Source organism: Scyliorhinus canicula, chromosome 6 (assembly GCF_902713615.1).
Source record: "Scyliorhinus canicula chromosome 6, sScyCan1.1, whole genome shotgun sequence".
Classification (NCBI taxonomy): Eukaryota; Metazoa; Chordata; class Chondrichthyes; order Carcharhiniformes; family Scyliorhinidae; genus Scyliorhinus; species Scyliorhinus canicula.
Genome location: NC_052151.1, coordinates 176,099,322 through 176,122,367, shown reverse-complemented (window position 1 = coordinate 176,122,367; position 23,046 = coordinate 176,099,322). Strand labels below are relative to the sequence as shown.

General features: G+C 50.9%; 1 protein-coding gene and 1 pseudogene across 1 annotated transcript in view; both read right to left on the bottom strand.

Annotated features, from left to right (window-relative positions):
• Positions 1–23,046, bottom strand: part of LOC119967664 (potassium voltage-gated channel subfamily KQT member 5-like) — a 397,797-nt gene that overhangs the window by 261,426 nt on the left and 113,325 nt on the right.
• LOC119967663 lies at positions 20,196–20,702 on the bottom strand (annotated as a pseudogene).

The window sequence follows — 23,046 nt, the reverse complement described above, 5'->3', positions numbered from 1 at the left end:
GTTAGGGGTCCGCCCAAAAGGGCGCGAAGCCCCTGGGACCTATAAAAGTAAAGTCCCAATACGAATTTGATCTCTTAGCCGGCCTCTCTCTCTTAGCCGGCCCTCCCAGCAGCACACCTTTGCAGCAGCTCTCTAAGAACTTGAACGTGAGAAGGAGAGGCCTGGCCAATTGCTACACCGACAAGTAAGTGTCATACAACGCCCGCTACGAGAATAGACACTCCTGACCCCTTTAGTCCACACCAACTGGAAGTCTGCGGATCCAGGACAGAGCAAGAGGCCATTGTTCCCTGATCCGGCAGTTCCCTTATTCCAGATAAGTATTGGCCTAGTAGTGGTAGGAATAGTTTAGTCTTAGTATTATATGCATGAGTAGTAAATAACTGTGTAATAATAAACGTGCCTTGTTTGAACTTACTAACTGGTGGATTGAGTCATTGATCTGAACTTGAACTTGAACCTCGTGGCGGTATCATAAAGATACCTGGCGTCACTAGAGCTTAGGAATAAAAGAGAGTCAATTGAGTGTTAAGCACACTCACCAGAACGAGCAACAGGATCAGGTGGAGCGATGAGGCCACTGATAAGAGGACATGAAGGTATGAGTCTCAGCATGAGATAATGGCAAGGGCATGAGGCCCAAGTTGAGCAGTGAGGCCCACAATGAGGAACAAAACAGCAAAGGGACAAGCAGGCCGAGCCTGTCACGGATCAGGTGAAACGCAAACGTGGGTATTAAAAAGTCTGCGGATTTGATGGGGGAGGACTGAAGAATTATCTAATGAGAGGAAGGTGGAGTTAAAGAGCAAACAGCTGCTTCTCAAGACTTGATTCCAGCACTTTGAGAGGCTCGTGAGGAGAGTAGAGCCATGGTTACAGGATTAATGTGTTGGATTTCCTCCAGCTGAGATATCTGACTTCTACCATTAAAAGTCACCATTCTAAAACAAAACATGAAAGGAAGCAGAGACTGTTTGAAGAGATTCCACAAGGTCAGCTTAACATCTTAGCAATGTCTTATATTAAACTAGCTGTGTTACATTAAATGCTGTCATACCTCTATTTTTGTCACTGTCATCATGGAAATAGTATCACAGCCTCACCGGCATCACTGAACCCCCTGCTTCCCTTCAAACCACACCACTCCCTTGGCTTGTCCCATTGTTCATTGATCCCACCTTTTGTTTTAGTGGTGTTGGATAAGGAATAAATATTGACCTGAGGATTCTGACCCTGCGTTATAGCCATAATTATACTTTGGAAATATTCCATTGCAGATCTCCTGAGATTGTGAAAGGTGCTAGATAAATGCATGATTTTCCTTTCCATCTGTTCACCAGATCTGTTCGCCTTCCCCGTGAAACCTGGTGACATGATCAACCTCCTCAAAAAACTAACTATCCAACCCTCTGATCTCCAATCCAGCCTGAACCCAGATTTTCTGTTTTGATGGTCCTTGAATGAATCACAATTACCTGGCTTTACAAGCAAATCCTCTCAGCGCCTCACCACCACTACTGCCACCGTTACCTTCTATTCTGTCTATTTTCATCATTTATACTCTGTTCCATGGCATCATCCATAGGCCATAAATCTGTAAACCGCTTCTTAAAGGCCAAACCAGTCAAGGTTACTTGTTTGATGTCACATCATGATTAGCACTGTTGCCTCACAGTGCTAAGGACCCGGGTTCGATTCCCGGCTTGGGTCACTTTCTGTGCGGAGTCTGCATGTTCTCTCTGTGTCTGTGTGGGTTTCCTCCGGGTGCTCCGGTTTCCTCCCACAAGTCCCGAAAGTCGTGCTGTTAGGTGATTTGGACATTCTGAATTCTCCCTCCGTGTACCCGAACAGGCGCCGGATTGTGGCGACTGGGGGCTTTTCACAGTAACTTCATTGCAGCGTTAATGGAAGCCTACTTGTGACAATAATAAAGATTATTATCTACAGCTTCCTCCAATGGAACATTGAAAGGAATAGGTTTCCTGGCCCCACTCATCCCACTGAAACCACCAGGCTGAAGCCCACTCCCTCACATCCATCCCAGCTGCAACTTCTCAGGCTCTGACCTCACCCACTCCCACTTTCCCCCAACAACCATAACCCCTCATGTTACACCTGTCTCAACTCCTCAAACATTCCACTTCTCAAATACTCCCATCCTCTGGCTGAGCATGTGGCACAGTGTCCCAAGAGGTTGGATGGTTAAGCGCAGTGTTCCCAGTGACTGCGAGGGTTAATGCAGTGTTCCCAGTGATTGTGAGGGTTAATGCAGTGTTCCCAGTGACTGCGAGGGTTAATGCAGTGTTCCCAGTGACTGCGAGGGTTAATGCAGTGTTCCCAGTGACTGCGAGGGTTAATGCAGTGTTCCCAGTGACTGCGAGAGTTAATGCAGTGTTCCCAGTGACTGCGAGGGTTAATGCAGTGTTCCCAGTGACTGCGAGAGTTAATGCAGTGTTCCCAGTGACTGCGAGGGTTAATGCAGTGTTCCCAGTGATTGCGAGGGTTAATACAGTGTTCCCAGTGATTGCGAGGGTTAATGCAGTATTCCCAGTGATTGCGAGGGTTAATGCAGTGTTCCCAGTGACTGTGAGGGTTAATGCAGTGTTCCCAGTGACTGCGAGGGTTAATGCAGTGTTCCCAGTGACTGCGAGGGTTAATGCAGTGTTCCCAGTGACTGCGAGAGTTAATGCAGTGTTCCCAGTGACTGCGAGGGTTAATGCAGTGTTCCCAGTGACTGCGAGAGTTAATGCAGTGTTCCCAGTGACTGCGAGGGTTAATGCAGTGTTCCCAGTGATTGCGAGGGTTAATGCAGTGTTCCCAGTGACTGCGAGGGTTAATGCAGTATTCCCAGTGATTGCGAGGGTTAATGCAGTGTTCCCAGTGACTGTGAGGGTTAATGTAGTGTTCCCAGTGACTGCGAGAGTTAATGCAGTGTTCCCAGTGACTGCGAGGGTTAATGCAGTGTTCCCAGTGACTGCGAGGGTTAATGCAGTGTTCCCAGTGACTGCGAGAGTTAATGCAGTGTTCCCAGTGACTGCGAGGGTTAATGCAGTGTTCCCAGTGACTGCGAGAGTTAATGCAGTGTTCCCAGTGACTGCGAGGGTTAATGCAGTGTTCCCAGTGATTGCGAGGGTTAATACAGTGTTCCCAGTGATTGCGAGGGTTAATGCAGTATTCCCAGTGATTGCGAGGGTTAATGCAGTGTTCCCAGTGACTGTGAGGGTTAATGTAGTGTTCCCAGTGACTGCAAGAGTTAATGCAGTGTTCCCAGTGACTGCGAGGGTTAATGCAGTGTTCCCAGTGACTGCGAGAGTTAATGCAGTGTTCCCAGTGACTGCGAGGGTTAATGCAGTGTTCCCAGTGACTGCGAGAGTTAATGCAGTGTTCCCAGTGACTGCGAGAGTTAATGCAGTGTTCCCAGTGACTGCGAGGGTTAATGCAGTGTTCCCAGTGACTGCGAGAGTTAATGCAGTGTTCCCAGTGACTGCGAGGGTTAATGCAGTGTTCCCAGTGATTGCGAGGGTTAATGCAGTGTTCCCAGTGATTGCGAGGGTTAATGCAGTGTTCCCAGTGACTGCGAGGGTAACTGTAGTGATCCCAGTGACTAGATAGGTAAATGTGTTCGCAGGAATGGAATGGGTTACAACAGTGCAGCCAGTGACTGGGTGGCTTAGTATAGCGTTCCCACTGACTGGATAGAGCTGGGTGGGTCAGTTCAGTGTTCCCAGTGACTGGGTGGCTTAGTATAGCGTTCCCACTGACTGGATAGAGCTGGGTGGGTCAGTTCAGTGTTCCCAGGAGCTGGGTGGGTCAGTGCAGTGTTCCCAGGAGCTGGGTGCGTCAGTGCAGTGTTCCCAGGAGCTGGGTGGGTTAGTGCAGTGTTCCCAGGAGCTGGGTGGGTCAGTGCAGTGTTCCCAGGAGCTGGGTGGGTTAGTGCAGTGTTCCCAGGAGCTGGGTGGGTCAGCGCAGTGTTCCCAGGAGCTGGGTGGGTTAGTGCAGTGTTCCCAGTGACTGGGTGGGTCAGTGCAGTGTTCCCAGTGACTGGGTGGGTCAGTGCAGTGTTCCCAGGAGCTGGGTGGGTCAGCGCAGTGTTCCCAGGAGCTGGGTGGGTTAGTGCAGTGTTCCCAGGAGCTGGGTGGGTCAGTGCAGAGTTCCCAGTGACTGGGTGGGTCAGTGCAGTGTTCCCAGGAGCTGGGTGGGTCAGTGCAGTGTTCCCAGTGACTGGGTGGGTCAGTGCAGTGTTCCCAGGAGCTGGGTGGGTCAGTGCAGTGTTCCCAGGAGCTGGGTGGGTCAGCGCAGTGTTTCCAGGAGCTGGGTGGGTTAGTGTAGTGTTCCCAGGAGCTGGGTGGGTCAGTGCAGTGTTCCCAGTGACTGGGTGGGTCAGTGCAGTGTTCCCAGGAGCTGGGTGGGTCAGCGCAGTGTTCCCAGTGACTGGGTGGGTTAGTGCAGTGTTCCCAGGAGCTGGGTGGGTCAGTGCAGTGTTCCCAGGAGCTGGGTGGGTCAGTGCTGTGTTCCCAGGAGCTGGGTGGGTCAGTGCAGTGTTCCCAGGAGCTGGGTGGGTCAGTGCAGTGTTCCCAGGAGCTGGGTGGGTTAGTGCAGTGTTCCCAGGAGCTGGGTGGGTCAGTGCAGTGTTCCCAGTGACTGGGTGGGTCAGTGCTGTGTTCCCAGGAGCTGGGTGGGTCAGCGCAGTGTTCCCAGGAGCCGGGTGGGCTGGTGCAGCGTTCCCAGTGACTGGGTGGGTCAGTGCAGTGTTCCCAGTGACTGGGCCGGTTAGTGCAGCGTTCCCAGTGACTGGGTGGGTCAGTGCAGTGTTCCCAGGAGCCGGGTGGGCTGGTGCAGCGTTCCCAGTGACTGGGTGGGTCAGTGCAGTGTTCCCAGGAGCTGGGTGGGTCAGCGCAGTGTTCCCAGGAGCCGGGTGGGCTGGTGCAGCGTTCCCAGTGACTGGGTGGGTCAGTGCAGTGTTCCCAGGAGCTGGGTGGGTCAGCGCAGTGTCCCCAGGAGCTGGGTCGGTCAGTGCAGTGTTCCCAGGAGCTGGGTGGGTCAGTGCAGTGTTCCCAGTGACTGGGTGGGTCAGTGCAGTGTTCCCAGGAGCTGGGTGGGTCAGTGCAGTGTTCCCAGTGACTGCGAGGGTTAATGCAGTGTTCCCAGTGACTGCGAGGGTTAATGCAGTGTTCCCAGTGACTGCGAGAGTTAATGCAGTGTTCCCAGTGACTGCGAGGGTTAATGCAGTGTTCCCAGTGACTGCGAGAGTTAATGCAGTGTTCCCAGTGACTGCGAGGGTTAATGCAGTGTTCCCAGTGATTGCGAGGGTTAATACAGTGTTCCCAGTGATTGCGAGGGTTAATGCAGTATTCCCAGTGATTGCGAGGGTTAATGCAGTGTTCCCAGTGACTGTGAGGGTTAATGCAGTGTTCCCAGTGACTGCGAGGGTTAATGCAGTGTTCCCAGTGACTGCGAGGGTTAATGCAGTGTTCCCAGTGACTGCGAGAGTTAATGCAGTGTTCCCAGTGACTGCGAGGGTTAATGCAGTGTTCCCAGTGACTGCGAGAGTTAATGCAGTGTTCCCAGTGACTGGGTGGGTCAGTGCAGTGTTCCCAGTGATTGCGAGGGTTAATACAGTGTTCCCAGTGATTGCGAGGGTTAATGCAGTATTCCCAGTGATTGCGAGGGTTAATGCAGTGTTCCCAGTGACTGTGAGGGTTAATGTAGTGTTCCCAGTGACTGCGAGAGTTAATGCAGTGTTCCCAGTGACTGCGAGGGTTAATGCAGTGTTCCCAGTGACTGCGAGGGTTAATGCAGTGTTCCCAGTGACTGCGAGAGTTAATGCAGTGTTCCCAGTGACTGCGAGGGTTAATGCAGTGTTCCCAGTGACTGCGAGGGTTAATGCAGTGTTCCCAGTGATTGCGAGGGTTAATGCAGTGTTCCCAGTGATTGCGAGGGTTAATGCAGTGTTCCCAGTGATTGCGAGGGTTAATGCAGTATTCCCAGTGATTGCGAGGGTTAATGCAGTGTTCCCAGTGACTGTGAGGGTTAATGTAGTGTTCCCAGTGACTGCAAGAGTTAATGCAGTGTTCCCAGTGACTGCGAGGGTTAATGCAGTGTTCCCAGTGACTGCGAGAGTTAATGCAGTGTTCCCAGTGACTGCGAGGGTTAATGCAGTGTTCCCAGTGACTGCGAGAGTTAATGCAGTGTTCCCAGTGACTGCGAGAGTTAATGCAGTGTTCCCAGTGACTGCGAGGGTTAATGCAGTGTTCCCAGTGACTGCGAGAGTTAATGCAGTGTTCCCAGTGACTGCGAGGGTTAATGCAGTGTTCCCAGTGATTGCGAGGGTTAATGCAGTGTTCCCAGTGATTGCGAGGGTTAATGCAGTGTTCCCAGTGACTGCGAGGGTAACTGTAGTGATCCCAGTGACTAGATAGGTAAATGTGTTCGCAGGAATGGAATGGGTTACAACAGTGCAGCCAGTGACTGGGTGGCTTAGTATAGCGTTCCCACTGACTGGATAGAGCTGGGTGGGTCAGTTCAGTGTTCCCAGTGACTGGGTGGCTTAGTATAGCGTTCCCACTGACTGGATAGAGCTGGGTGGGTCAGTTCAGTGTTCCCAGGAGCTGGGTGGGTCAGTGCAGTGTTCCCAGGAGCTGGGTGCGTCAGTGCAGTGTTCCCAGGAGCTGGGTGGGTTAGTGCAGTGTTCCCAGGAGCTGGGTGGGTCAGTGCAGTGTTCCCAGGAGCTGGGTGGGTTAGTGCAGTGTTCCCAGGAGCTGGGTGGGTCAGCGCAGTGTTCCCAGGAGCTGGGTGGGTTAGTGCAGTGTTCCCAGTGACTGGGTGGGTCAGTGCAGTGTTCCCAGTGACTGGGTGGGTCAGTGCAGTGTTCCAGGAGCTGGGTGGGTCAGCGCAGTGTTCCCAGGAGCTGGGTGGGTTAGTGCAGTGTTCCCAGGAGCTGGGTGGGTCAGTGCAGTGTTCCCAGTGACTGGGTGGGTCAGTGCAGTGTTCCCAGGAGCTGGGTGGGTCAGTGCAGTGTTCCCAGTGACTGGGTGGGTCAGTGCAGTGTTCCCAGGAGCTGGGTGGGTCAGTGCAGTGTTCCCAGGAGCTGGGTGGGTCAGCGCAGTGTTTCCAGGAGCTGGGTGGGTTAGTGTAGTGTTCCCAGGAGCTGGGTGGGTCAGTGCAGTGTTCCCAGTGACTGGGTGGGTCAGTGCAGTGTTCCCAGGAGCTGGGTGGGTCAGCGCAGTGTTCCCAGTGACTGGGTGGGTTAGTGCAGTGTTCCCAGGAGCTGGGTGGGTCAGTGCAGTGTTCCCAGGAGCTGGGTGGGTCAGTGCTGTGTTCCCAGGAGCTGGGTGCGTCAGTGCAGTGTTCCCAGGAGCTGGGTGGGTCAGTGCAGTGTTCCCAGGAGCTGGGTGGGTTAGTGCAGTGTTCCCAGGAGCTGGGTGGGTCAGTGCAGTGTTCCCAGTGACTGGGTGGGTCAGTGCTGTGTTCCCAGGAGCTGGGTGGGTCAGCGCAGTGTTCCCAGGAGCCGGGTGGGCTGGTGCAGCGTTCCCAGTGACTGGGTGGGTCAGTGCAGTGTTCCCAGTGACTGGGCCGGTTAGTGCAGCGTTCCCAGTGACTGGGTGGGTCAGTGCAGTGTTCCCAGGAGCCGGGTGGGCTGGTGCAGCGTTCCCAGTGACTGGGTGGGTCAGTGCAGTGTTCCCAGGAGCTGGGTGGGTCAGCGCAGTGTTCCCAGGAGCCGGGTGGGCTGGTGCAGCGTTCCCAGTGACTGGGTGGGTCAGTGCAGTGTTCCCAGGAGCTGGGTGGGTCAGCGCAGTGTCCCCAGGAGCTGGGTCGGTCAGTGCAGTGTTCCCAGGAGCTGGGTGGGTCAGTGCAGTGTTCCCAGTGACTGGGTGGGTCAGTGCAGTGTTCCCAGGAGCTGGGTGGGTCAGTGCAGTGTTCCCAGGAGCTGGGTCGGTCAGTGCAGTGTTCCCAGGAGCTGGGTGGGTCAGTGCAGTGTTCCCAGTGACTGGGTGGGTCAGTGCAGTGTTCCCAGGAGCTGGGTGGGTCAGTGCAGTGTTCCCAGGAGCTGGGTGGGTCAGTGCAGTGTTCCCAGTGACTGGGTGGGTCAGTGCAGTGTTCCCAGGAGCTGGGTGGGTCAGTGCAGTGTTCCCAGTGACTGGGTGGGTCAGTGCAGTGTTCCCAGTGACTGGGTGGGTCAGTGCAGTGTTCCCAGGAGCTGGGTGGGTCAGTGCAGTGTTCCCAGGAGCTGGGCCGGTCAGTGCAGTGTTCCCAGGAGCTGGGTGGGTCAGTGCAGTGTTCCCAGGAGCTGGGTCGGTCAGTGCAGTGTCCCCAGGAGCTGGGTGGGTCAGTGCAGTGTTCCCAGGAGCTGGGTGGGTCAGCGCAGTGTTCCCAGGAGCTGGGTGGGTCAGCGCAGTGTTCCCAGTGACTGGGTGGGTCAGTGCAGTGTTCACAGGAGCTGGGTGGGTCAGTGCAGTGTTCCCAGGAGCTGGGTGGGTCAGCGCAGTGTTCCCAGTGACTGGGTGGGTCAGTGCAGTGTTCCCAGGAGCTGGGTGGGTCAGTGCAGTGTTCCCAGGAGCTGGGTGGGTCAGCGCAGTGTTCCCAGTGACTGGGTGGGTCAGTGCAGTGTTCCCAGGAGCTGGGTGGGTCAGTGCAGTGTTCCCAGGAGCTGGGTGGGTCAGCGCAGTGTCCCCAGGAGCTGGGTGGGTCAGCGCAGTGTTCCCAGTGACTGGGTGGGTCAGTGCAGTGTTCCCAGTGACTGGGTGGGTCAGCGCAGTGTTCCCAGGAGCTGGGTGGGTCAGTGCAGTGTTCCCAGGAGCTGGGTGGGTCAGCGCAGTGTTCCCAGGAGCTGGGTGGGTCAGCGCAGTGTTCCCAGGAGCTGGGTGGGTCAGTGCAGTGTTCCCAGGAGCTGGGTGGGTCAGCGCAGTGTTCCCAGGAGCTGGGTGGGTCAGTGCAGTGTTCCCAGTGACTGGGTGGGTCAGTGCAGTGTTCCCAGGAGCTGGGTGGGTCAGCGCAGTGTTCCCAGGAGCTGGGTGGGTCAGTGCAGTGTTCCCAGGAGCTGGGTGGGTCAGTGCAGTGTTCCCAGGAGCTGGGTGGGTCAGTGCATCATTTCTGGTGGCATGAAACACCAGAATATTATTCAGTTAATTTCCATTTGGACCTCAGTCAATGAAATGGGTTTGGTTTGAGAAGAAATCGATTGGTTGGAGTTACCAATGTCAATCATTGTCTTCCATTCTCACTGGGAAGTTTGTGTCAAGTTGTTTGGGGCCTGAGCTGGCTATGTTTCTGAGACTATGGTCTTGTGGTAGTCCATTGATTCTCTTTGTCTACTCTGTCAGTAAAACAGCCTTTGGGTGAGAGTTTAGTGGTCTGCAGTGACCAAGAGAGGCCCTGCAGGAAGCAGCAGAGTTCCCCCGGTCTACCGTTACTGTTCTATTTAATTATATCTTCCAAATACTCTTCACAGTTATAAACACTAAGGTACAGATTTTCCAAATCCAGAAATTCCACCCATATTTCTGACAGATCTTGCTTATGCCAGGAGAATTTTAGGGTGGTGGGTGGGTGATTACTGCATTCGAAAATATACAAATTTCACAAGAACGAAAGGTTTAAACTGCAATTCGTATGTAAGCAATCTTTGGGGAGATTGTAAATGTTCTTGAAGAACGAGCAAAGGTTTGCAGAACTGTCAAGCTCTCAAATTAATGAAACGGATTTCAAACGATCGTTTTACCCGTTACCAGTACCTCCTCTCCACCTTGACCTCCCCCTCCGACCGCTTACCTACTCTTGATCTTTTCATTGAGAACTGTCAGCGTGACATCGACTGTCTCAATTTCCCTGCTCCTCTCACCCACTCGAACCTGTCTCCTGCACTCTGCTCTCTCATGTCCAGCCCTGACTTTGTCATCAAACCCACCCACAAGGGTGGAGTTGCACTTTTCTGGCGTACTCACGTCTACCTTACAGAGCTGAGCCCCAACTTTCAGATACTGCCTTTTACCTCCCCCTGGGCCATGCCCGCACCACCGACCATCAAGCCATTGTTTCCAGGACTTTACCTGACCTCATCTCCTCTGGAGATCTTTCCTCCACGGCTTCCAACCTCATAATCTCCCAACCCTGGACAGCTTGCTTCTACCTCCTTCCCAAAATCCACAAACAGGGTTGTCCCGATAAGTCCATTGTGTCAGTCCTGCCCCCCTCAACTCATTTCTTCCTATCTTGACTCCATCCTCCCTTCCCTTGTCTAGTTCCTTCCCACCTACATCGGCAATTCCTCTGATGCCCTCCATCACATCAACAACTTCCAGTTTCCTGTCCCTAACCACCTGCTCGTGCATCAGTTGCTGAAGGTAAGCGTGCAGGTACAGCAGGCAGTAAAGAAGGCAAATGTATGTTGGCCTACATAGAGAGAGGATTTGAGTATAGGAACAGATGTTTTACTGCAATTGTATAGGGCGTTGGTGAGGGCACACCTGGAGTATTGTGTGCAGTTTTGCTGTCCTTATTGGAGGAAGGTTGTTCTTGCTATGGAGGGAGGGCAGCGAAGGTTTATTCCTGGGATGGCGGGACTGTCATATGAGGAGAGACTAAATCGGTTAGAATTATATTCATTGGAGTTTAGAAGAGTGAGAGGGTTCTCATAAAAACTTACAAAATTCTAATGGAACTAGACAGGGTAGATTCAGAAAGAATCTTCCCAATGATGGGGGAGTCCAGAATTAGGGGTCATAGTTTGAGGATAAGGGGGTCAATGTTTCGGAACTGAGGTGAGGAGAAATTTCTTCACCCAGAGAATGGTGAATCTGTGGAATTCACAACCACAGAACATAGTTGAGGCCAAAATGTAGTGTAATTTCAAGAAGGAATTAGATACAGCTCTTGGGGCTACAGGGATCAAGGGATATGGTGGGGGCGGGCAGGATCAGGGTATTGAACTTGATGATCAGAATGGATATACCTCTCCATTCACCTGAGGAAGGAGCAGTGCTCCGAAAGCTTGTGTTTGAAACAAACCTGTTGGACTTTAACCTGGTGTTGTAAGACTTCTTATTGTGATCAGAATGAATGGCAGAGAAGGCTCAAAGGGTTGAATGGCCTGCTCCTGCTTCTATTTTCAATGTTTCTAAGTTTCCTCTTTACCATGGATGTCCATTCTCTCTATACCTCCATTCCCCATCAGGATGGTCTGAGGGCTCTCCGCTTCTTCCTGGGACAGAGCCCTGAACAATCCCCATCCACCATCAGTCTCCTTCCTCTGCTGAACTTGTCCTCTCACTGAACAATTTCTCCTTTAACCTGTTTCACTTCCTCCAAAGCAAAGGTTAGGTATGGTCCCAGTTTTGCCTGTCTCTTTATGGGCTATGTGGAACAGTCCTTGTTCCAGTCCTACCCTGGCCCCATCCCACAACTCTTTTATGGGCACATCGATGACTGTTTCGTTGCCACTTCATGTTCTCGTCTGGACCTGGAAAAAGTTATGAATTTTGTTTCCAATTTTTATCCCTCTATCACCTTCACATGGTCCATCACCGACACTTCCCTTCCCTTCCGACCTTTCTATTTCAATTTCTGGGGATAGACTGTCCACAAGTATCCATTACAAACCCACCGACTCCCACAGCTACCTCCACTACAGCTCTTCACACCCCACATCCTGTAAGGACTCCATACCATTCTCCCAGATCCTTTGCCTCGTCGTATCTTTTCCGATGATGCCACTTTCCAGAACGTTGCTGTTGGCATGTCTTCCTTCTCCTTTAATCGTGGTTTCCCACCTGCTGTGGTCAACAGGGCTCTCAACCGTGGCTGAGCCATCTCCTGCACCTCTGCTCTCACTCCTCTCCCTCCCAGATCCAGGATAGGGTCCCCATTGTCCACATTTTTCACTCCACCAGCCTCCACATACAAAGGATCATCCTCCGGCAGTTCCTCCAACTCCAGCGTGATGCCACCACTAAACACTCCCTGTCAGTATTTCCCCTCACACTCCCTGTCAGCATTTCATTGGGACCATTTCCTTTGGGATACCCTAGCCTAATTTTCTAACACCACAGCCCTTCCCATGACACCTTCCCATGTAATTGCAGAAGGTGTAATACCGACCCCTTTACCTCCTCCCTGCTCACATCCAAGGACCTAAACACTCTTTTCAGGTGAGGCAGCGCTTCCCATGTGCCTCCTTCAATCTGTTCTATTGCATTCATTGCTCCCAACATCATCTACTCTATATTGGAGAGACTAAACTCAGACTGGGTCAGCGCTTTGCAGAACACCTTTGATCTGTCCGCAAGCAGGACATAGACCTTCCTAATGTTTGCCATTTCAACTCACCATCCTGCTCTTATGTCCACATGCCCTTACTTGGCCTGCTGCAATGTTCAAGTAAAGCCCAGTGCAAACTGGAGGAACAGCAGCTCCTCTTCAAATTAGGCACATTACAGCCTTCCAGATTTAACATTGAGTTCAACAACTTCAGACTGTAACCTCTTTCCTTCACCCTCGCCCCATTTCTATTGCTAATTATTTCTTTTATTTCTTCCATCGATTCATTTTTCCATCCCCTTTTCACCCTGTGTTCCATCTTGTTTTTTTTTTCTTACTACCACCCCACTCCACCTTTCTAGGGCCATCTGTTCTCTGTTCCAGGTTGTCCTTGAACACACTGCTTTAACACATTTTGATTTCTTAACGTGCCACTATCAGCACCCTTCTTAGCCTTGATAACCCTCATTTTCATTCCCTTTGTCCTTTTGTCTACAGCATCTCTGTTAATCTTTCCCCAGCCTCCACCTATCTCTGGCCCTCTGCTCCATCAGCTCCTCCGCCCCCTCAGCCCCAACACAATAAGTATAAATCTCATCTTATTCCCAGTTTTCTCGATCTCTGACTAAGGGTCATCCAGACTCGAAACTTTAGCTCTGTTCTCTCAACAGAGGCTGTCAGACCTGCTGAGATTTTGAAGATTTTTCTATTTTTGTTTCAAAATCTAGCATCTGCCATCATTTGCCTTTATTTACATTTTTTGAATGGGCAGCTCATTACAAATTGGGGAAAAAAACAGCCTGCCTGTGTCTGTAAATGTTGAAAAAGCACAAACTGTCAGGTTTTTAAATCTCCAGCCCTTGAAAAAATAATTTTAAAATTGCCTTTGTATCTGAGAGTTGCTAAAAATTTGATCCAGCAGTTTCAGTAGCTGATTTGATTTGATTTGATTTATTGTCACATGTACCGAAGTACAGTCAAAAGTATTTTTCTGCAGCCGAGGGAACGTATACAGTAGACAAAAAGAATAATCAACAGAGAACATTGACGAATGGTACATCGACAAACAGTGATTGGTTGGTTCGTTGACATAATGCTAACTGCTATTATTATAGCATTATTAATGCTTACTTTCCACAGTGGGAAAGGTTCTAAATTCAGAGTTTAATTGATGGATTACAGAGTTTATTAAACTGTCTTTGAATTGGGTTTATGAATTCAAATGTTTGTTTTGAATCAACTTAAAGGGATTTAAATGTATTGAAAGGATTTTCATTGTTGGGAGTTTTTTTTACAGTTAATGTCATAATCTAAATCTAGAACCTTATTTTATTTCTGCACATGTTGCCTTGTAGATGAGTTGGCATGGAGGGTGTGCGGGCAAAGATTAGTGAGTGGGTGGTAGAGGTTGGAATGAGTCAGCATGTATAGGCATGGGGGAGTGATGGGGAGTGGGGTAGGATGAGGGTTGGAGGGGCCAATGCTTAAGAAAACAATTGGCGCAGAGAACGGGGACAGCCATGATACCTGGCAGCCTCTGATCTGTGAAGAGGGGACTGCAGTCCTGACTCTAACCCATGCACTCATAGCCCCCTTCTCTTCATCATTCAGGACACTATGCCCAATACAAGTGTGGTGAGCCAGGATATTTCCTGACTCCCAAATCCCACCTGATAATCCAGCACCAAGTTTTATCATCTGCCGACTACAACATTTGAAAACAAAATTGTTACATCTTTTGGATCAGCTGCCAGGAAGACCATAGTTTAGAATATGACATTTTAGTGATTTACCACATTGTTCTATTCCTGAATACATTGCACATCTTTCTTTTCAAAGGGACACTTCACCACAGGACCTTCAGCTTATCATTACACAGAACTCCCAAACACCAAACTGTTCCTCTTGGGTTGTACACAGTTACAGTCTCATTGAGTTTATACTCAGTGAGTGTGAACAAGTAGAAATATCCTTGCACTAATTATTCCTGTTCCTTCTGTTTCCCACCCCCCCAAAAAAATAATAATTTGGAAATCAATTTTAGAAGCATAAGAATTACTAGGCGGAAACCTTCTACCTCAAGGTCACTCAATACAACAATACTAATACTCAATACTAAATCACATAAATTAATCTCTATCAACAAGTCTACAACAGACCCAGATATGAGGTGAAGAAAACACTTGTGATGTAAAGCTTTGGGAAGCAGAGCTCAAGGTCATGTTTGTTTATCCTAAGCATACTACTCATCATACATCACGGGCGGGAGTCTCCGTCCTTAATATTAAGTGTTGATGCCGGGGCACGATTTGTGGACTTCTACAACAGCAAAACTGGCGTCACACCTGGACCGATTCAGCGACTGTTAAGGGGATAGCACCGGCGTCACACAGAGCACAATCGATTCCAATGGGAAACAGTGCCGGATTCGCCTGTTCTGTGATTGACACTCAAGAGGGTGACAAGCTGTAGCCACATGTACACACTTCACTCCCCACACACACCATCCCAGCTAACAGGATGGCAGCAAGAAGCGCGGCCCCGAGGTTCACCAACGCGGAACCGGAGAACCTGTTAGATGCCGTGGAGGAGAGGCAGGTGACCCTGTACAGGTGACTCCTGGGAAGGAGTCTGCCAGCCGCTGCCATTCACTGGGCCTGGGCACAGGTGGCAGAGGTGGTCAACGCTGTGGGAAACACTGTTCAGATCGGCCTGCAGTGCTGGAAAAAACTGCACAGCCTCCTCAGGGCGGCCAGGGTGAGCAGGCAGCACTGTGTCCCTGGCACCAACCCCCATCCGGCACACCCATTAACTTACACCATCTCCCACCAACCCGGAGGCTGGCCGAACCCCCACCCTGCACCACATGCTGACGGCTATGCCAGCCGCCATGGCCAGGTGCCCTGCCCATAGAAGCCATCTGCTACCCACACCCTGGGCTGCATGCATCGGACTGTCTAACATTGTGTTTTATGATTCCCCCCCTCCCCCCACAAACAGGAGACGGCCTTCTATAACCACTGGGATCCACAGACGTGTAGCATTAGAGCCTGTAAGGCCAGGAAATTAGACACCAGTTCAGTTGGCAAGGGTGCTGGGTACAGTTTAGCGATAGGAGCTAGGGCACAAATCTGTATGTTTTGTTTCCACATTAAACACCTGTACACAACGGTTGCTCGGTGGTCTTGGCCTAGGGACAGCAATTCAATCAGAATTCACCGCTCTGGTGTCCCACCACCACCAACCGCCTCCCACCTCATCCATCAGCACACCACCACCCTCCCATCTCTGCTGCCCTAGAGATCGATGGAATGTGTCACGAATGGCCAGCTCGCACGCCGGGTCACCCAGATGGACAGTGGTAAGTCCTGTTGTGGGCAGGAGTCAGACGTTGTCATACGAAGCGGAGCACCAGGGCTCATCGCAGGGTGGGATATCATCATCCTCCATCTCATGGACCATACCCACCGTCACTGCCAACCCAGGGCCTGCACCCTGTAGTGAGGCAAATATGTATCAGGGAGGGAGTTGCTAGTGGGGCGTGGGGTGGGGGGTGGGTGGGATGCAGTGTCTATGCACCTGGACAGCACCCCCCGCCTCAGTTGGTGAACCTGGGGGCGGTCAGAGCATCCCATGCACGTTGGCCCTGGCACATATGTTGTGCGGCCTGCAATTGCCCGATTCCCATGTCCTGCCCACCCTTGCAACCTCCTCGTCGGACGAGGCCTGGCGTCATCTTCCTCCACCAGCATGTTGCCCCTCTGCTGTGGAGAATGCAGCATACCACCACGATTGGGCGATCCTCCCAGTGCTATACTGGAGGGTCCCTTCAGTTTGGTCCAGGCTCCTGAACCGCATCTTCAGGACGCCGAAGCACCGCTCGATCATGCCCCTTGTCTCTGTATGGGCAGCATTGTAGAGTTCTCTTTGCCAATCTGTGGCCTCCGGGTAGGCATCATCAGCCACGACCGCAGCGGATACTCTCTGTGGCCCAGGAGCCAATGCCCCAGATCAGGAGCCGCCTCAAAGTGGCCAGGAACTGTCGCGTGTACTGGAGGATGAAGGTGTTGTGCACACTTCCCAGGTATTGGGCACAGACGTGTGTGATGCACAGCTGATGGCCACACAACAGCTGCACGTTCATCGAGTGGAACCCCTTGGGTTTGTGTAGAGTGGCCTGCCATCAGCCGGTGCTGGTCAGGGGGACTTGCATCCTGTCGATCACTCACTGGACCCAGGGCATCTTGGCGATGGCGGTGATCCCCGCTACCTGGGCATCCTGGTCGGTTCGGTCCACATTGAAATGAATGTATTGAGCTGACTGGGCATATACGGCCTCCGTGACGGTGCGGATGCACCTGTGCCATGAGCTCTGTGAGATCCCAGTCAAGTCCCCACTTGGCACCTGGAAGAAGACCGTGGCGTAGAAGTTCAGTGCAACCATCACCTTGACATCCATTGGTAACGGGTGTCCTCCCCCATTCCCTGATGCTGACAGGTACGCCATGATCCGGCAGATATGATGCACTGTCCCCCTGCTCAGCCAGAGTCTTCGAAGACATGCTCAGTCCGGCAGGTCCCTGAATGACAGGGACTGCCGGTATACCCAGGGCCTTATGCGGTGTCCTATTTGTACTTACTCCTCCTCGGCCTGTTGGACGGCTGGTTCTCCATCCTCAGCGGCTAATTCCAGTTCCTCTGCGGCAGGCTGCACAGCTGCAGCTTCGTCCTCCTCATGCAGCTCCAGTTTGTATAGCCGCAGTGCATCCCCCTCCCCCCAGGACTACAGTGTCTAGGAGGAAGGCCACCATTGCTGGTTTTATTCCAAGACCCATTGCAGGGCTGCAAGGCTGAAAGGCCGACATGTTAGCATGGTGCGTACCCCCATGCCCAACCAAGTCCATTGGCTGCACGGGTGGCCCAGGTTGGCACTGCTCCCGCATGTTCACCCCTCCCCCATCCCCGCACATGATCTATGACCCCTGGCTCCGTCGGCGCCCAGCACCGTGGGGGCCTCTGGCCCCGGAGCCGATCCGTGATGCCAGGGTTGCCATCAGCTGGTGCCGCCTTTGCATACGGTATTCTCCCTGACCATCTGGCACCCCACTGCAGGGGTGCCAGATGATGTGGGTGTTGCCATTGGGCGGGCCCCGTGATACCCCACCGGCGGAAGGCAGCCATTGGTGGGGGTGGGGTTCGGGGGTGATGGGGTGGAGGGAGGGGTTGTGCTAGGGTGTGGGCACCCATAAGGCCAGTGGCACTCTGCAGGACCATGGGTGAGTGGTCAGTGGGGTGCACAGTAAGTTGGCTGCGAGCAGGTTGCGGCAATGGTGGACCTGCCTGGACACCGCCCCAATCCGGTATGGGTCACCCCGGCCCCACGGCCTGTCCGCCCCCACCACCATCACCTCCCCATGCCTTTGGCTCTGGCAGAGCCCTCCCCACCCCAGCTATCATCAGGACCGGTGACCCACGGTCGCGCCTCTCCGTGTCCTACCTCCTCTCTCTCGCCCTGATCAGCCATGGCGCCTGTTTCTCAATTTGTAAAAGCACAATTGAACCTTGCCGCTGGGAATTCCCCCCCAGTGAGGGCGGAGAATTGCCGAGATCCCAAAGAATACCGGGTCAGGCCTGCGAATGATGTGCAAACGGCATTTACTGTATGTGCGGAGTAGAGTACATTGACGCTGTCTAGGCACTGGAGAATTGTGATTTGGCGTGAATGCGCCGTCTGCCCTGATTTCCGCTTCAAAACTGATTCTCTGCCCAATCACATTTCCCGATTTTGCCATCAGCCAACGGAAAATTCTGCCCCATATGTCTCAACTTACACGTAAACTACCTCAAAATGTTATTTTCTGAATGAAATCTGACCAATTTGTATTTGGAGAATTAACACTGCTTCCATTGTTCCTTAGGGAACATTTTCCGCAGATTGACCTGAGGTGAGGTTACGGGGATCAGGCGGGGGAGTGGGCCTAGGTAAACTGCTCTTTCATAGGGTCAGTGCAGACTCGATAGGCCAAATGGCCTCCTTCGGCACTGCAGGGTTTCTATGGATTCAATGAATACCCTCTTCTTTCCTCCATTTTTCCTCCATTGTTCCCGTAACAGCCTCCCCGAACAGGCGCCGGAATGTGGCGACTAGGGGCTTTTCACAGTAACTTCATTTGAAGCCTACTCGTGACAATAAGCAATTTTCATTTTCATTTCATTTCACTGCAAGCCAGCGCCTTTGACATTCTCCCTAATATTTCCTTCCCTGGCTCAGTGTCTAATTATGTTTTATAAGGCCCTTGAGACTTTTGTCACCACAAAGGGCATTACGTAGATATCAGTTGTCGTTGGCTCTCATTTGCGGCCTCTCAGTAGTTGCTCCATTCATTTTGTAGATGACAACCGGAACTGTACACTGTGTGCTCAAACAAATATTGATGAAGTATTGCTTCAAAAATAAGCTTTTAATAGATCCAAAGAGTTGATTTGCTGTACTGACTGTCACTAAAGATTGTCTTGATAGCTTCAATCTATTCTCAATCAAGATCCCTCGATATATTTAATTTTTTATGCACATTATTTCTTTCCATTGAAGTAATGGGCCATTCACGGCATTTTATATACCCGGCCGACACACTTTGCATTGCTCTACATTTAACTTGATCGCTAGCCGTTTGCTCAATTGTTAAGTTTATTCATATTTCCCTGTGGTTTCACACTGTTGAGCGTTGCCGTTTACCACATTTACCACGTTGACCATAGAGGGCACGTAACATGAAAGGAGACATGATAGCACAATGGTTAGCACTGTTGCTTCACGGCACCAGGGTCCCAGGTTCGATTCCCAGCTTAGGTTACTGTCTGTGCGGAGTCTGCACGCTCCCCTCGTGTCTGCGTGGGTTTCCTCCGGGTGCTCCGGTTTCCTCCACCAGTCCAAAGATGTGCTGTTAGGTGAATTGGACATTCTGAATTCTCCCTCCATGTACCCGAACAGGCGCCGGAGTGTGACGACTAGGGGGATTTTTTTTTTTGGGTAAATTGTAATTTTATTGGAAAAAAATATACAACTTGGAATGAATTTCAGGCATGTCAGTGCCGAAGCAGATTTCAGAAAGAACGAAGTGGCTAAACAAAATTTTGAAAGAGCATAGTAAAACAATAATGCTTCCTCGTATGGAACAGCAAATACAAAAAGGTTTAGTGTACGAGTACCTGTTTTGCTATAGTGCAATGCTGAGAAATTTTAGGCTTTCTGTCCTTACTCTATGCAGAGTGTTAATTCGGCATTTAAACAGCAATGCAACACATGCTGATACCAGCCATTTCCTCACAGCAGCACACCCAGATGATCCCTCATTAAACCACAAGTCCTTATGTAGCTTTGAATGTGTAGAAGAGCTTGGATGCACTTCAAGATAAAGCCACATGCAACTTTTGTTACACCAAAGCCTTGTCTCAAATGCGAAAGAAAACAATGACAAGAAGATATTGAAGGAAAGGAAAATAACATGGACTTACTCTAGCCACTATACATGCACATGTTATAGACAGTATGGGCAGGAGCGAAGCATGGTGGTTAGCGTAAATGCTTCACAGCTCCAGGGTCCCAGGTTCAGTTCCCAGCTGGGTCACTGTCTGTGTGGAGTCTGCACGTCCTCCCCGTGTGTGCGTGGGTTTCCTCCAGGTGCTCCGGTTTCCTCCCACAGTCCAAAGATGTGCGGGTTAGGTGGATTGGCCATGCTAAATTGCCCGTAGTGTCCTAAAAAGTAAGGTTAAGGGGGGGTTGTTTGAGTTACGGGTATAGAGTGGATACGTGGGTTTGAGTAGGGTGATCATTGCTCGGCACAACGTCGAGGGCCGAAGGGCCTGTTCTGTGCTGTAATGGTCTATGCTCTATGTTCTATTACAGAAATTACAAACAAAGGAAAGGCAAATAACAATGCTTATTTTTTTACAAGAAAATTTAAAGGTTTTCTGTACAAGATCTTCACTCTGCAGTCATCATTTGTACAAACTCTTCATAGTTCACTTGACCATCACCATCAATATCTGCTTCTCTGATCATTTCATAAATTTCTTCATCTGTCAATTTTTCTCCAAGGTTTGTCATTACATGACGAATTCTGCAGCGCTAATGTAACCATTACCATCCTTATCAAACACTCTGAATGCTTCTCTGATTTCTTCCTCACTATCTGTATCTTTCATTTTTCTTGCCATCATTGTCAGGAATTCTGGAAAGTAAATGTTTCCATTTCCATCAGCATCAACCTCATTGATCATATCCTGTAGTTCTGCCTCAGTTGGGTTCTGTCCTAGTGATCTCATAGCTGTCCCAAGTTCTTTTGTTGTTATGGTACCATCCCCATCTTTTGTCAAAGAGTGAAAAGGCCTCTTTGAATTCAGCAATTTGCTCCTCTATTAGTTGATTAGCCATTTCTGCACCGTTGTGGACTGGTTGCCGATTGCCCCGCTCGCGGCTGAACTCGACGAGGGGGCTTTTCACAGTAACTTCATTGCAGCCTACTTGTGACGATAAATATTTTTATTTTAAAAATTGACAAATAAACTCCACTTGGGTGTCCTGGCTTCATTTTATAAAGTTATTCAGCGTTTCTTCGGCGCTTTCATTGACCCTCCGCTGGGTGGAACTGAGCGAGAAGTTTCCTGTGTCGACCGCCGTCCACCGGCTCCGAAAGTGGTGTCGTTGCGGTGGGCACCTTGACTTTGCTTCAGGAGGCTTCAGTTCAGGTCAGGCAGGCACCGGAATCCAGTGCCAGAATTTGGTCTTCACTGCAGCCTGCTTTTAGCCACAGCGACAACGGCACTGACTGGAGAAGGTCCAAGCACCATGACAAATAGCCAGAGGCAGGAATCCAAGCATCGCTCTTTCCTGTTAAGAGGCTTTCGGGTAGTTTGTGTGTGTGTGTGTGTGGAGTCTCCAGCAGCATTCTCGCTGCTGTGCCCTTAATTGGAATTTGATTTTCTGAGTATCTTTCAGCAGTTTTGGGTCGAGACCCCGCGGATTACATGCTTAATTTTAACGCTGTTTTGCCCTCCATGGAATTCCCATTATCGTCAGGCATGTTCATGTCACAACCGGTGAAAGCAGAGAGTCGAGCTGGGCTCTGTGCATCAAAAGGCACAGCTTGCATGTGCGTGGAAATATACAACGGCCTCGGGACCCTGAGATACTGATATAAACCTTGTGGCCCCGGTGTGTTCACTTCAGTACTGTGGTGTGCCAGGGTTGATCCATTCTCTCCCACTGTGCCAACAAGCTGTGTGTGAAAGGACCCAGCATGTTTCTGCCATTAGGTGCAGTGGCTGCAGTGACCACTAGGGGCGGGGGACAGTCTAACCTGGTGGCAGAGGGACAGCTCGGGTGAGATTTTAACTCTTCCCCCAAATACCACTCGCTTATACAGGGTTAAAATTGGGCCCAAATAGCGGGGAACTTGGAGAGTAAGAAAGAACGAGAGAGGGAAAAGGGAGAGAGAGAGGAAAAGAAAGGAGAGGGAGGGAGAAAAATAGTTACGAAAGTGGAGGGATGAAGAATGAAATGTCTTTTTTTCTTCATCCCTCCATTTTTGCACCTATTTGCAACTTGCATTTGTCGAGCCTCTTGCAGCAAGAAATTCTAAATCAAAGTATGATCACTGTTGTAATGGAGGAAAGGCCACAGCTAATTTATCAGAAAACAAGCTCCGAAGAACAGCAGTGGAATAATGTCCAGATAATTTGTTTTACTGATGTGATTAAAGGAAAATAATGGTTGGAACACCATGGAGAGTTTGCCTGCTCTCCTTCCAAACTGCGCTCTTGGAATATTTCGCACCCACCTGACAGGGTGGATGACCTCGATGGAGCTTGGACTGGCCTCAATTTAACATTTCCACCAATAGGATTACACTTACAAAAATTCAGTACACCCATTATACTGCCCCTCTGTCAGCAGTTGCTTACCCCTCAGTACTGCCCCTCTAACAGTACAGTGTGAATCCTCAGTACTGTCCCTCTGATAGTACAGTGTGAATCCTCAGTACTGTCCCTCTGACAGTGCAGTGCTAACCCCTCTGCACTGCCCCTCTGACAGTAGTGTGAATCCTCAGTACTGTCCCTCTGACAGAGCAGTGTGAATCCTCAGTACTGTCCCTCTGACAGAGCAGTGTGAATACTCAGTACTGCCCCTCTGACAGTGCAGTGCTAACCCCTTAGTAATGCCCCTCTGATAGTACAGTGTGAATCCTCAGTACTGCCCCTCTGACAGTAGTGTGAATCCTCAGTACTGCCCCTCTGACAGTACAGTGCTAACCCCTCAGTACTGCCCCTCTGACAGTACAGTGCTAACCCCTCAGTACTGCCCCTCTGACAGTACAGTGATAACACATCAGTACTGCACGTCTGACAGTGCAGTGCTAATCCTCAATACTGCCCCTCTGACAGTGCAGTGCTAACCCCTTAGTAATGCCCCTCTGATAGTACAGTGTGAATCCTCAGTACTGCCCCTCTGACAGTAGTGTGAATCCTCAGTACTGCCCCTCTGACAGTACAGTGCTAACCCCTCAGTACTGCCCCTCTGACAGTACAGTGCTAACCCCTCAGTACTGCCCCTCTGACAGTACAGTGATAACACATCAGTACTGCACTTCTGACAGTGCAGTGCTAATCCTCAATACTGCCCCTCTGACAGTACAGTGCTAATCCTTCAGTACTGCCCCTCTGACAGTACAGAGCTCATCCTCAGTACTGCCCCTCTGACAGTACAGTGTGAATCCTCAGTACTGCCCCTCTGAC